A 14,738-nucleotide genomic window follows, 5' to 3' on the forward strand; every position below is an offset into this window, starting at 1 on the left:
ATTTTCCGTGATGAAAGTGTGTTAAAGTGTGAGGTTAGTGTGTATTTTCTTCCTCTCAGAGTGATTCGTCCCAGTTTAAATAATTTTGAGCAGCAAACTTTTTGTGAATTTAGAAACGTAGAAAAGTTACGATGCAGAAAGAGGCCATTCAGTTCAATGTGCGCTGACCAAAAAGAGAAAAAGAAACTAGCCACTCATCTTAATCCCACTTTCCAGTGCCTGGTCCGTAGCCTTACAGGTTACAGAACTTCAGATGCAGATCCAGGTACCTTTTAATGAGTTGAGCATCTGAGCCTCAACTACCAACTTAGGCAGTGAACTCTAGATGTCCACCATCCTCTGGGCGAAAATGTTTTTCCTCATGTCCCCTCTAATCTTTGTACCAATCACCTTATATCTATGCCCCCTTATAATTGACCCCTCAGCTAGGGGAAACAAGTCTTTACCGTCTGTCCTATCTAGGCCCCTCATAATTTCGTACACCTCAGTTAGGTCACCCCTTAGCCCCCTCAGTTTTAAGGAAAATGACCCTACCCTATCCAATCTTTCCTCATAGCTGAAATTTTCAAGCCCTGGCAACATTCTTGTTAATCCCCTCCGCACTCTCTCTAGAGTGATTATGTCCTCCCTGTAATGTGGTGACCAGAACTATACACAAAATTCCAGCTGTGGCTTAACCACTGTTTTATACAGTTCCATCATTACATCCTACTTGTGTATTCAATACCTCGCCCAATAAAGGAAAGCATTCCATGTGTCTTCTTTACCACCTTGTCCACCTGTCCTGCCACCTGCAAGGTCTCTCACTTCTTCAAACCCTCTCAATAACTTCCCGTTTATTGAGTATTCCCTTGCTTTGTTTGCCCTCCACAAATGCATTACCTCACACTGTTACAGATTGAATTCCATTTGCCACTTCTCCGGCCACAGGGGTCAACAGCTATCCTCTTCACTATCAACTACATGGCCAATTTTTGTGTCATCTGCAAATTTCTCAATTTCCCACATTTAAGTCTAAATCAATATATACAACAAACAGCAAGGGCCTCAACACTGAGCCATGTGGAACACCACTGGAAACTATTTTCCATTCACAAAAACATCCATCGACCATTACCCTTTGTTTCCTGTCACTGAGCCAATTTTGGATCCAATATGCCACCTTCCCCTGTAACCCATGAGATCTCACTTTCCTGACCAGTCTGCCTTGTCATATGCCTTACTGAAATCCATGTAGACAACATCCACTGCATTACTCTCATCAATCCTCCTTGTTACTTCCTCAAAAAATTCTATTAAGTTAGTAAGACACGATCTTCCCCTAACAAAACCATGCTGACTATCCTTGATCAATCCATGCTTCTCTAAGTGACAGTTTATCCTGTCTCTCAGGATTGTTACCAATAATTTGCCCACCACCGAAGTCAGACTGACCAGCCTATCATTTTCTGGCCTGTCTCTCGCACCCTTTTTAAATAATGGTATAATGTTCGCAGACCTCCAATTCTCTGGAAACTCACCTGTACCTAGTGGGGATTGGAAACTGATCCTCAGAGCATCCGTTATTTCCTCCCTGGCATCCTTCAACAGCCATCTGGTTCTGGTAATTTATCCATGTTCAAGGATGCCAGCCCCTCCAGTACTTCATCTCTCGCTATGCTTATTGTATCTAATATTTCACACTCCTCCTCTTTAACTAGAATATCTGCATCATTGTCTCCTTAGTGAAGAAGAGACAAAGTACTCATTGACAACCCTGCCCACATCTCCTGTATCAATCCACAAGTTACCAAGTACATCTCTGATAGGCCCTACTTTTTTCTTAGTTATTCCCTTGCTCTTAATGTACTGGTAAAACATTCTAGGATTTTCTTTGATTTTATCTGCCAATTTTTTTTGTATCCTTCTTTGCTTTCCTAATTTCCATTTTTACTTCCCCCTTGTACTTTCTAGACTCCTCTAAGCTTTTTACAATATTAAGTATTTTGTGACTGTCATAAGCTTTCTTTTTCTGCTTTATCTTGGTCTGTATGCTTCTGGATAACCAGGGGGCTCTAGATTTGGCAGTACCACTCTTTCTCTTTGTGAGGACACATCTACACTGTGCCTGTAGAATCTTGCCTTTGAATGCCTCCCACTGATTTGACACAGTTTTTTCTTATAATAGCTGTATCCAGTCCACTCTCACCAGCTCACTTCTTGGCTTTGTAAAATTTGTCTTCCCCCAATTTAGAACTTTTACTCTTGTTCTTTCTTTGTCCTTTTCCATAATGATGCTAAATCTAATTATATTCTGGTCACTATCTCCAAAATGGTCCCCCACTGCTGTTTCATCCACTTGCCCAGCTTCATTTCCTAAGACTAAATTTAGAATTGCGCTCCCTCTCATTGGGCTTGTTACGTTCTGGCTGAAAAAGTTATTTGAATGCAGTTCAAGAGTTTTGTGCCCTCTGTGCCCTTCACACTATTTGTATCCCAATTTAATTAGGGTAGTTGAAGCCTCCACGATTACTGCCCTACTGAAGAGGATTATCTATTGTCAGACACTTACCCTGGATTTCTCTTACGCACTGGCACACACACAAAAATGAGATCCAGATGAAATAGAAAACCATACAATTAAAAGTTGCAATGATTTCAGTCTCTTTTGTAGCAGGTCTGTAGCTTCTCTGTTGAATTGATACTTTAGCTAGAGTAGAGGTCTTGAAAAGCAGAGGAATCTCAATAAGCTGTGCTACTGCTTGTAGTTGCATTTCCAGGAGGCTGGTTCTCAGGTCAACTTGAAGTCGTAACAGGTTGGGGGATGATTCCTTTGCTCTCTTTCAATGTTTTACCTTGGCTGTGTCAGCATGGTAAGTGACTTGGAGGGGTACTTCCAGGTGGTGGTGTCCCCATCTATCTACTGCCCTAGTCCTTCCAGATGGTAATGGTCATGGATTTGGAAGGTGCTGTCGAAGGAGCTTTGGTGAATTTCTGCAGTGCATCTTGTGGATGGTACACACTGTTGCTTCTGTGCATTGGTAGTGGAGGGAGTGAATGTTTGTGGATGTTGTGCCAATCAAGCAGGCTGCTTTGTGCTGGACATTGTCAAGCTTCTTGAGTGTTGTTGGAGCTGCACTCATCCAGGCAAGTGCGGAGTATTCCATCACACTCCTGACTTGTGACTTGTAGATGGTGGACAGGCTTTGAGGAGTCAGGGGATGAGTTACTCAGAGTCCTTCTTCCAAAACAGGGTATCGTTTTTCTTCATATTCTGTATTTTAGCCTTTCACAGGTTCAGAGCTCTCAATTTTTAAGACAGCCAAGGTCGTCTTAATTGAGTGACCCATTCAATTCAAATTACCCTTTAAATGCATTTCATGAATAGGACAATGAGTTTCAATGGCTAAGTGGCCCACGAAAATGAGTCAGCTGATATGTGATAATCTTGTTCTGTTTACAGTTCATCCTTAATAAAAAGACTCGTGAGTTTTGCAAGTGGCTGGATCGTTCATATTTGTTTGAATTTCAGCTCTGTCCGGAGTCGATAATGCCAAAGTCACATGATGAGTTGTCAGTGCTCATAAACAACGTTGTGTCCTTTCAACAATATTTATAGTTTTAAAATTTGTCATATCTTCATGCCTATACTGGGCATGACACAAGTCATGGGACAATATGCTGAGATCAACTAATTCAGCAGATCAGAGCTCAGGCCTGGGGCCTTCCGAAATAGCATGGATAAATTCCAAACTGGGCAGTGTATTTACTGAGTCCCTAGAAGAGCTACGGGTTATTCTTTAAAATAATTCTTATGTCAAAAGTTTTCTCTCAAGGATTCCTGAAAACTCTAGGATGCCATTGCTAATTTTAACATGCTACAAACTGTCATATAGTCAAACCCACAAGTCATACCAGCTACACTGACAACAATGTGTTTAACCAAGCATTTATTATACATTTAAGCAATGTTCCTTTAAAATTTCTTTGTCATGAGCAACCAGTTTTTTTTTAATGCACTGTAACTTTATCTTTTTTACACGGCCACAATATTTAACATGTATCAAGACCTTTGCTGTAACTTCCAGGTTGCTGTGTGGCTGTGCACATGTGCAACTAAGTGGGAACACTGCACTTAAGCCCAAAATTGTGAGACTTTGCTCTTAAGTGGCTGGAAAATTGAGACTATTTTGATTTGGACACACCAGCACCCACTTACATCTCCAATCTAAACCCCCATTCAGCAAGGCTTCATGCTGGAAGTGGAGGCTTAGAGATTTAATCCTTTATAGAAATGTCTGAGATCCCATCTCAAGCTGTCATTTACGAAAGCAAAAATATTGAATGCTGATGGTTCCACTGAACACAAATAAAAATATAGACATTAAATTGATAACAGCAGACAAGTGGCACCATGAACCCATTATGATTTAACAGAATTAACTCTTTAGAGTACTATCAAATGAAATGTCTTTTTAAAAAAGTGAGAACTGTGTATCTATAGTTTCTCCCTGAATGCAGCAGGAACATTTATAATCAATTGTAGTTCAATTAATAACTTGTTTCCACTTTGTTCGTTTAAAAACAATGTTGATTTATCTGCTGTTCATAGTGAAATGTTAGTAATTTTTTCTCGCACAATGCCAAATGGTCTGCCTAGTCTGATACTGAGGTTTAGAGAAAGGAAGATTCCAGGTTTAATACTCAGTCACCTCTGGGTTGGCTGATTTCAACTGCGATGGCATTAAGGATGCTACAAATGGCCAAAAGCCTCTAGGCTAGGCAACGACTGAATTTGTCCGGAATGGAAGATGTCTCGATGTCAGAATCCAAATCTGGTTTTGGGGCAGCATGAGAGGATGACAGGACAGGGAGCTGGATTTTGCCATCAATTAACAGTCCAGAGGCATGCGAGCTGGCCAATTAATAGGTGAGGGACCGGATGAAATCCCAGCAGCTGAGACACTGGTGCCATATTTAAAGGGATGGCAGTGCTCGGATCATAGGCAACAGATTAATACAACTGGAAGGGGGGATTGAACAAAGAAGGCCTTCAAAGAATGGATGGAGCTAGAGGAAGGATGGCCTACAGGTTTTTTAAAAATTCATTCATGGATTTCAGTGTTGCTGGCTCAGCGTTTATTACCCACCCCTAGTTGCCCTTGAGAAGGTGGTGAGCTGCCTTTTTGAACCGCTGCAGTCGGTGGTGTAGATACACCCACAGTGCTGTTAGGGAGGGAGTTCCAGGATTTTGCCCCAGCGACAGTGAAGGAACGGCGATCTATTTCCAAGTCAGGATGGTGATTGTCTTGGAGGAGAACTTCCAGGTGGTGCGGTTCCCATCTATCTGCTGCCCTTCTCCTTCTAGATGGCATGGTCTTGGGTTTGGAAGGTGCTGTCTGAGGATTTTTGGTGAATCCCTGCAGTGCATCTTGTGGATGGTACATACTACTACCAATGTGCTTCGGTGGTGAAAAGAGTGAATGTTTGCGGATGGGGTGCCAATCAAGTGGGCTTCTTTGTCTTGGATGGTCTCAAGCTGCTTAAGTGTTGTTGGATCTGCTCTCATCCAGGCAAGTGGGGAGTATTCCATCATACTCCTGACTTGTGACTTGTAGATGGTGGACAGGCTTTAGGGAGTCAGGGGGTGTGTTACTCACTGCAGGATTCCTAGCCTCTGATCTGCTCTTGTAGCCACAGTATTTATATGGCTAGTCCAGTTCAGTTTCTGGTCAATGGTAACCCCAAGATGTTGATAGCAATATCTACCTGGAGATGCTCCTCTAGGCAGCAAGGGACAGAGAGAGATGCTCTTCCCAGTCAATGGGAGGAGGAGGTCAGCAAGCTTCATCACAAAGGCATGGCTGGAGATCATGCAGATAGTCAGCAGTTGCATGAACATGGTTGCAGTGCACCAAGCGATTCAATGTCCTGTGCCGTCTGGCAAGATGAGTGGCATTCATAATACCAAGCTAGCAACCTTATCTGGAACAGAAACTGAAATGTGAGAAGAGGCTGCGGACCCTGGCCTTGGGCAATACCAGCCACCAGCATTCGCAGTGCAAGACAGAGCAGCCTCACAGCAGTGGCCTCTGGTCAGTCTGAGTTGCTCACTGTACTACAAAGACCTAGCAGTCGCTTGCAGCAGCGGTGCAATGCTGGATATTGAAACTGGCACAGAATGACAAGCACAGCTTGGCCTTGAGACACGAGTGACAGGTTGTATGTCTGTGTTTGCAGGAGGAGCAAGCTCACAATGCCAGGGGGTAAAGAACTGGAGGTGAAGTGTCACTGCTTACTCTATTGGAGGAAGAGGGAATGGAGCTAGGAGGGGTTACAGAAGGCAGCCTGTTGCTGAGGGTGAGATGCGTGTGGCGTCCATAGACAGTGAGTTATGTCATGGTGGCGGCATGAAACCTTCTGAGTGGTAACTATAGGGGACACGTGGCCAGTGATGTAAACAGGGAGCTCCAGATGAAGGATGGCAGTTGAGCAAGGTGGAAGGTGCAGCGCCATGAAATCACTATCTCTGCCGCAGGTCACCTTGCAGATGAGGCACCTATGTCAGCAGTGCAACCACAAGAGACCTTGGAAGAGGAATCGCCATCTGGGGAGAGAGCATCACATCATTTTATCACACCCTTCACCAGCTCAGATACTCTCACACCAATTGGAGCTGGCACATGGGTGGAAAAGGTGGCCAGCTGGTAAGCACAACACAGATGTGCATGAACAGCTAAAGGAGTGGTGACAGCTGCTGCCACTCCCCATCGGTGGACTGAGGAAGTGCCCAATGACATTCAACTTCATAGAAATGGTTAGCCTCAGGATTCATCAGCAATGCAGTGGATGCTGAAGCAACAATGTGAAATGTGTGGACATCTTCCAGGTGCCCAAAGGCTATTTGCGCCCTTTCACAGACAATGGAGGAGTCACAGAATCACAGAACCACACAGTGCAGAAGAGGCCCTTCGGCCCATCGAGTCTGCAGCGACACATGAGAAACACCTGATCTACCTACCTAATCCCATTTACCAGTACTTGGCCCATAGCCTTGAATGTTATAACATGCCAAGTGCTCATCCAGGTACTTTTTAAAGGATGTGAGGCAACCACCCTCCATCACCCTCCCAGGCAGTGCATTCCAGACCGTCACCACCCTCTGGGTAAAAAGGTTTTTCCTCACATCCCCCCTAAACCTCCTGCCCTTCACCTTGAATTTGTGTCCCCTTGTGACTGACCCTTCAACTAAGGGGAAACAGCTGCTCCCTATCCACCCTGTCCATGCCCCTCATAATCTTGTACACCTTGCCATGTATGGTGCCATGTCTTTGGTGTGTGAGTGTGTGGCCTCCTCTATTTTGAGAGTGGCAATCTTCATAGAAAGTTACGTGCAGCATGGCACCCAGTGAATACAGGAGGTGTGCATTGACTTGCATACCATTGCCTCATATATAAGTTCTTTGAAGGGATGGGTGGAAAGATAGGCCCGAGACACCGGGACCCCTTGCCAGGACTCAAGTGCTTCAGGCTAGCAGGGAAGGACAGGCAGGTATTGAAAGTGTTATGGACAGGAAGGGGGTTAATTTAAACAGCACTAATTTCTCCTCTCACCACCTGTCCATAAAGAGAATGGTGTTTTTGGTTTGCTTCCCTCTTTATAAGCGGTGGTGTATTTCCCAACTCCTCAGTTTTGGTGTGATGCAATTTTCTATTAATAACCCCACAGCAAACTCCAGATAGGATAAACTCAGAGGGTTAGTTTATTTGCACACACTCAAATGTTGCTTCCTTTGCATTCATACAGTAAAAGAGGGATAGAGAAAAGAAAGATTTACAGTGCAGAGATGACAAAGTAAGATTGTTTCATGTGGGTCCAGAGTCCAGAATCAAAGTCCAATGAGATATTCCTTCATGGAGGTCAGCAGGTTGAAAACCAATGCTGTATAATTCCCTTTTCTGGTGGTGTTGACTTCACACAATGAGACAGGTGCACAGAGATGAATCAGTCTTGTAGGCGAGGGTACAGAAGTTCCAGCCGAAGCAGTGTAGATGAGGCCAGGGGTTCGATCTGATCAAGCCCCTTTTACGTGAGGATGCTTGTAGGATGGTTAATAGCGGACTGAGTTTACAGTACAGCAAGGCAATTTAACTGGTTCCAGCAGCTAGAAGGCCATGTCACATGACTCCTATCTCTCCATACTACATTTGATAAAGGATGTTTATCCCTCATCTGGGTCCCTGGGATTGTTAAATGTCCCAGCCAGTAAGAATCGAAAGTAAGTTTGCAAGGCTTTTTGTCCTATCAGCCATGTAGACTATGGCTAAACAGCCTTTATATAGCTCTCTTTGAATTTGGTATACACAACCCTTAGTGGGGGGGGGGTGGGGGGGGGGGGGGTTGTTGTTAATGTCTCTTTAGAGTTAATGAGTTGCAAGTTTCTTTGACAATGCAGGTAGCTCCTTTTGTTTGAGGGTCACAGGATGACATAGATTCAACCATTTTAAAAGGTCTTTGTCCAAGTTTTAAAATTTTAGAAGTATCCATGAGGATATCTATATGCATTTTATTTACAAAATCTACAGTATGAGGCCTTAATCCCCTTACAACAGGGCAGAGGAGCAGCTGCCTGAAGCCAGCAAGGGCCCTTTCACGGTGCTCCTGGTGTCGATGGTGACTCCAATGTTTCATGAAGCCTCAGTAACAAGAGTAGATGCCAGTGGTTCCGCCATGTGCTGGGGCCTTCTAGGCATACAGAGGATATCTGCCATGGTCATCTAGTACACTGGAGCAGAAAGACCAGCAGCCTGTCTCCATTTCAGCTGCATATGCTGGGACAGTGTAACATAGGAGCACCCAGGAATATTTGTGTAAATTCACCTAGTTTCATTTGGGGTCTCATTAGTTTATTGTTGAATATCAAAGAATTGGCTTTAAGTGGCAATGGTTTAAGTGGTCATGGTTTGCTTCAGGTAATGTTATGAGTGCTTGTTTCTGCACTAGTGGGCTACCACCAACTAGTGAGCTTTTGAAAAGGAGGTCGTGAAAAGTTTTGAATTGCATGAGGACAGTGGTGAATGCATGCCTCTACTTAATGCCATGACTGGTCCACCGAGATGATAAGGGCATTCAAGGAAAGGCCACCAAGATTATATGAGGAAGAAGGCTGAATTGTTTACATGCATGTTTAATGGAGGCTCAGGAGAAAGGTATCCGTATGAGTGATTTGCATTTCCCCTTGGCACACATGTCAATGCCTGTTGACTGTGGGCCTCAGGTCCATTTTCAGTGCCCACCTGGTCTCAAAATCCCTCAAGGTTTTCCTTGGAGGAGGAGGAGGAAGCAGTGCATTCAAAGAGGACTTTTCTCTCCAAAACTACTCCCATCTGTAGTGCCAGGTTGGGCAGAGTACAGCATGGCACAACAATACGCAAGATATATTGCTTATTGCAAGGCTCTCCAAGATCCATCCAGACAGCTGAGCCACATTTTGATTTGTGTTTGGCCAGTTCAATGATTGCCCTCATTGTGTCGTGTCAGCAGTTGAAGGTGTCCTCTGCCTCAGTGTTGGGATTTTGCTCAGATGCAAGGAACCAAGTCTTTAGTGGATAGCTCTTGTAAGCCAGTATCCATTCACAAAGGCTGAGGTACCAGGACTGTCTCAGGAAGAATAAGTCATGACAGCTTCCTGGGAACCTTGCACACCTGCAGGACCCTTTTATGTTATGATTAGGTGAGGAGAGGTACGATGGCTTCCCTTTTCCCATTCCTCATTTGACTGCAACAGGTTTGTTTTAAAGGATATCCTCACCATTTCAGTTTAACTGTTTATGTACGGTGGCTGTAAAAAGAAACACACAGACACATCTCCTTGAGAGTTTTTTAAAAAGAAAAGAGAATGGAATTTATTGTACTTAACCCAATCTAAGTAAAATAATAAAAACGCTTTAACTTCCACTCACCCACGTACTCTGGTTCACACACATACTAATAGGCTACAAATGTGAGGATAGATTGTAATATTTTAAGATCCGATAAAAATTAGTTATACAGATCTCATAAGTTGTTGACTTGAATGGATTCAGACAGGGTTCGATGGTCTATCAGAATTCTACATTGAGGTGAGTGAAAGATGTTGACGGTCGATTTACATTTCCTTTTGGAGACCATAGCTGCTGGGTTAATTTTTTTAAATCTCTGCCTGTGGCATGCCAGTAATCAAACAGCAGGCAGGGCTCAAGCTTGTGAAAGAAGATGGGGAGAGAGAAAGAGTCCATTTAGGAGCTTCTGTTCTGTTCATTTTCAGACTGGTTTGGTTCTTCCTGGATTTTTTTATCTGAAGTCAGTTTTTATCATGTGACTGCATGATCAATACTTCCATTGTCCACATAATGGATTAGAAGTTAGAAGCCATCGCTACACAATGGAGAATGCATGGTGGCTGTTCACATCTGCTTAGTGTAACGGGGGCTAAGACCTCAAACTCTATATTTTTATAAAAATGTATATATATCCTCACAGCTACTTTCCAAAATTTTAAAACTGGACAATGACCTTTCAAAATGACTGAAGTTCTGTCTGGTTGTGACCCTCAAACAGCAAGAGCTATTTGGGAGTATCACAGCACTTTGCACCTTGTTATCTCTGAAGAGACTCTAATGACGCCTGTGGGTTGCAGAGACCAAATTCAAAGGGAATTATACAAAGGCCATCTACATTTCACAAGCCAGACCTGTCCACCTGGTCTCCTAGTCTGCTAGTTTTCTACCAATCTGCCCCATGACCTCTGGAGTGCTTGCCTGTTTGGGAACCACCCTGGTCCCTACTTAAGTTCTTAAAGAACGTTTCTGCCAACCACATCGCTGGGGCATTCCCTTCTGTCTCTGCTATCATCTGAGCACCTTTCCTTTCCTCTGGCTATATTTAGGCCTCTTTAAATTCTTTAGCCTCTATCCTAACCTCTTAAAATTCTTTGGGCTTTCTCTTGACCCCGTAATCTTACTGGCTCTGTTGCCTTCTATGAATTCGCCTCCTTTGGGATCTTTGGACTCCCTCAACCCTCTGCATCTGCACAGAATTTGCTTGTTCCCCTCACTCTCCCTGGTCTCTTTGGACTGCTTTAGACTCTATGGGGATAATACCTTGCATCCAGCTAAGTCATTACCTGATAAAAGGTCCAGCCCCTGCATGGGTAAGCAGGAACACCCAGAATTACTAGCCCCATAACTAACTCGCTCTGCAGGTATATCTTTATTAAAAGAAGCTCTACACATTCTCCAGCAAGTGCCTTAACCAGCACACAGTCACTCACGCTGCTTTGAGGTGAAAAATTTCCATTTCCTGCCATGAGCAAAGTTTGGAAACAACTAGTATCCCTGAGAATGCTGATCTCCTTTTCTAGCCTTTTCCTTTAAATAGAAAATCCTGACAAATAAAAGTCGGTTATTGTGACATTTGAATGCAGGTTTACAACTTTCATTGCCACAGCCAAAGATTTAACCCAGAGCTTAATGTTGGTTGACCCTGGTAATTCCAATAATTAGCATTTAGGTACCCAAACTTTTCATACTAGACACACACTGGGTGTGCCCTTACTGGTTTACCATCTTGGTTTCTTCTTTTAGAAGCTGGGGTCTAAATGGTTTATCCTTTGCTACTCTCCTTTTCTCTCAAGCCCAATTGGGCTTCATCTACATGCCTCCAATCTCTCTCTAACCTGTAAGAAATACCAGATCCCAGTTTGCTTTGAGTTAGGGGTCTAACTATGTCATCTGCTATGGTGGGTGCTTGTCTGGCTTTGAGACACTTTGTTCTTCCTCGTTAGTCTTTATAGAAATGGGGAGTGAGTTCTTGATTTCCAAGGAGATTCACATCTCTGGTGGGATCCATCTTAAGCACCTGTATCCGTCAGTCAAAAGCAATTGCTTAACCCTTTTAAACTGGATGTAAATTTGCTTGAGTGGTTTCTGGAAAGTTTGGGAATTTTGATGGTACGCCTCTGTTACCAGCTTGTATGTACTCAGAATAACATTTTTGATCATCTCATATTTTGATGGATCTCGTTGGACAATAGAGAATAAATCTCATAGGCTTCTCCTGTTATTTGCTTTGCAAGTGAAGGGTCCAAACCTCCAATGGTCACTTCAACTTCTTTACACACTTTTCAAATGAGACATAAAATGCTTCCACATACCTCTTATCGAACTTTGGTACCAATTGAGAGTACGAAGAACTCAACACCTCAGTCCTGAGGTAGGGTCATTTCCCTCACTAGCTGTGTCTTCACTTGGTACACCTACTCATATAAACTGGTTTAACTCTGTTGTAGGGTGGCTGAGTTGTGCTATTAATGATAGAGTTGATCTGCAGACATTTCTTGGGTGGAAACATTAAATTTATTTACAATATACTCAGCAGCAACTACACGTGTGCCTATAACTCCGACGCTATCTCTACGCTTACTGCGCTCTCCTATTGGTTACTACAGATAATGTGATCTTTCTTAATAAGTATTAATCTTAAAAGGTACATTGCACACTAAATAAAACCATAATTACTACATTCCTTCACCTTTAACTCGGTGAGACATATATTTATAATTACATATTTTTCAAGACAATATAATATTTACACTGGGTAAGGAATTTACAAGTTCAGTCTTTCAGGTGGTTTCCTGGTACATGTGGTATGTCGCAGCTCCACAACTTCAGATTCTTTGTCAGGAATCTCCTTTTCTGGAGTTGCCTGAACATCAGGCCTTTGGTGGGCACTTGCAGTTCTGTATCCTCAACTCTTACAGGAACATCAGACACTTCAGTCCTGGGTTGAGTATTCTCAACAGGAAACTCAGACCAGGTCATGATAACTGGTGGAACTAAATTTTGGTGATTTGTCTCTCTCTTCCTTAGTCCACATGTTTATGGATGACCCGACCTTCAACCTCCACGTGGTAAGATAGAGGTCCAGTCACTGCACTTAGTTCACCCAGTAACCATTTTGGTCCTTCCCAAAAGTTTTCCCCTATACCGTCTCTACCTCGGTAAATTTCCTCTCATGACTATTCCAGTCGTGTCTAGTTTTCTGGCTTCCCTGACTCCTTTCCACCTTCCCCTCTAAATTCAGCATTATTAAGCTCAATCTTGTCCTGAGACGGCGTTTAATTCCGCAGGTGTGACACCTGTTGTTGTGTGAGGGGTAGTCCTGTAATGAAAAAGAAAGCATGCCAGGTTGGTTGCCAAGGAATCACCAGTTAGCTTTTTCAGGCCTACCCTGAACATTTAAACTGCCCTTTCGGCCAGTCCATTTGAGGGTGGTATGGTGCAGTTTTTACGAGTGATGCAGTTGAGGCTGATAAACTGTTGAAACTCAGCACTTGTAAATGCCATGCCGTTATCGGAAACAACTAATTCTGGTAGTCCATGAGTGGCAAAACTCTGATGTAGTTTCTCAATTGTAGCGGTCGACATTGGTGACTTCACCTCATATACATCCAACTATTTTGAATGGGCATCGACAATGAGCAGAAACATTGTTCCCAGGAAAGGTCCAATGTAGTCAATGTGTAACTGCACCCAGGGTCTACCTGGCCACTCCCATGGGCGTAATGGAGCTGTCACTGGCAACTTTTGCAGTTGCTGACATTGCACACAGAGCTTTACTAAACTCTAGATTTTGCCATCCATCCCAGGCCATCATAGATAGCTGCATGCTGTGGTCTTCATTCAGGAAATTCTTGGATGGATACTGTATAGTTCAATTAAAAGTGGCTCCCTTCCCTTTGGAGGAACATTCACTCGTGCTCCCCACAATAAGATGCCATCCTGGCTGGTTATTTCATGTCTCCTGTTGAAGTACTGTTCCATTTTATCAGATATGGGGTCCTGTGACCAACCATGTAGTACGTGTTCTCGTAACTGAGATAGGACTAGGTCCCAACTTGTCCAATCTCTGATCTGTCGAGCATGTACCGGTGAGGAATCTATGAAATTTAACAGTAAAACAAGTTCCTGTGGAACTGGGATGCGCTCATCATTTTCTTATAAAGGCAAATGACATAGGGCATTGGCATTTGCAATTTGATCGCCAGCCCTATGTACGAAACTGTATTCGTATACTGCCAGAATTAAAACCCATTGTTGTATTCTTGCTGTGGCTATGGGTGGTGTAGCCTTGTCCTCACTAAACAATTCTAGCAATAGTTTGTGGTCTGAAACAATTGTAAAATGGTGGCCATGTATGTACAGGTGAAATTTCTTGACACCAAAGATGATGGACAGGCCTTCTTTATCTATCTGCAAGTATCCCTTTTTCGCTGTTGTGAGTGTTCTTGATGCGTAACCTATTGGCCGTTCTGTGCTGTTGTCCATTCGATGAGACAGCATTGCTCCCACTCCGTAGGGAGATGCATCACATGTCAACACCAATTCTTTCATCTGGTCATAATGCACTAATAGATTGGGTAAGTGCAATAATTGTTTCACCTTTATGAAACTTTCTTTCTGGGGCACCTCCCAAGACCAATGTTGGCTCTTTTTGAGTAGAGAATGCAGGGGGGCCAGCACTGTAGACAAATTGGGTAAGATGTGCCCATAATAGTTGATCATTCCAAGGAATGATTTGAGCTCTGAAGCATTTGGCGCAGGTGCCTCTCTTATGGCTCTCACTTTCTCCTCAACTGAGTGGAGGCTCTGTGAATCTACCCAGACCCAAATAGATTAACTTCCTCTCTTGGAACGTGCAATTTTCTTTTTTTAAATGC

The sequence above is a fragment of the Carcharodon carcharias genome, chromosome 3, assembly GCF_017639515.1.
Source record: "Carcharodon carcharias isolate sCarCar2 chromosome 3, sCarCar2.pri, whole genome shotgun sequence".
Taxonomy (NCBI): domain Eukaryota; kingdom Metazoa; phylum Chordata; class Chondrichthyes; order Lamniformes; family Lamnidae; genus Carcharodon; species Carcharodon carcharias.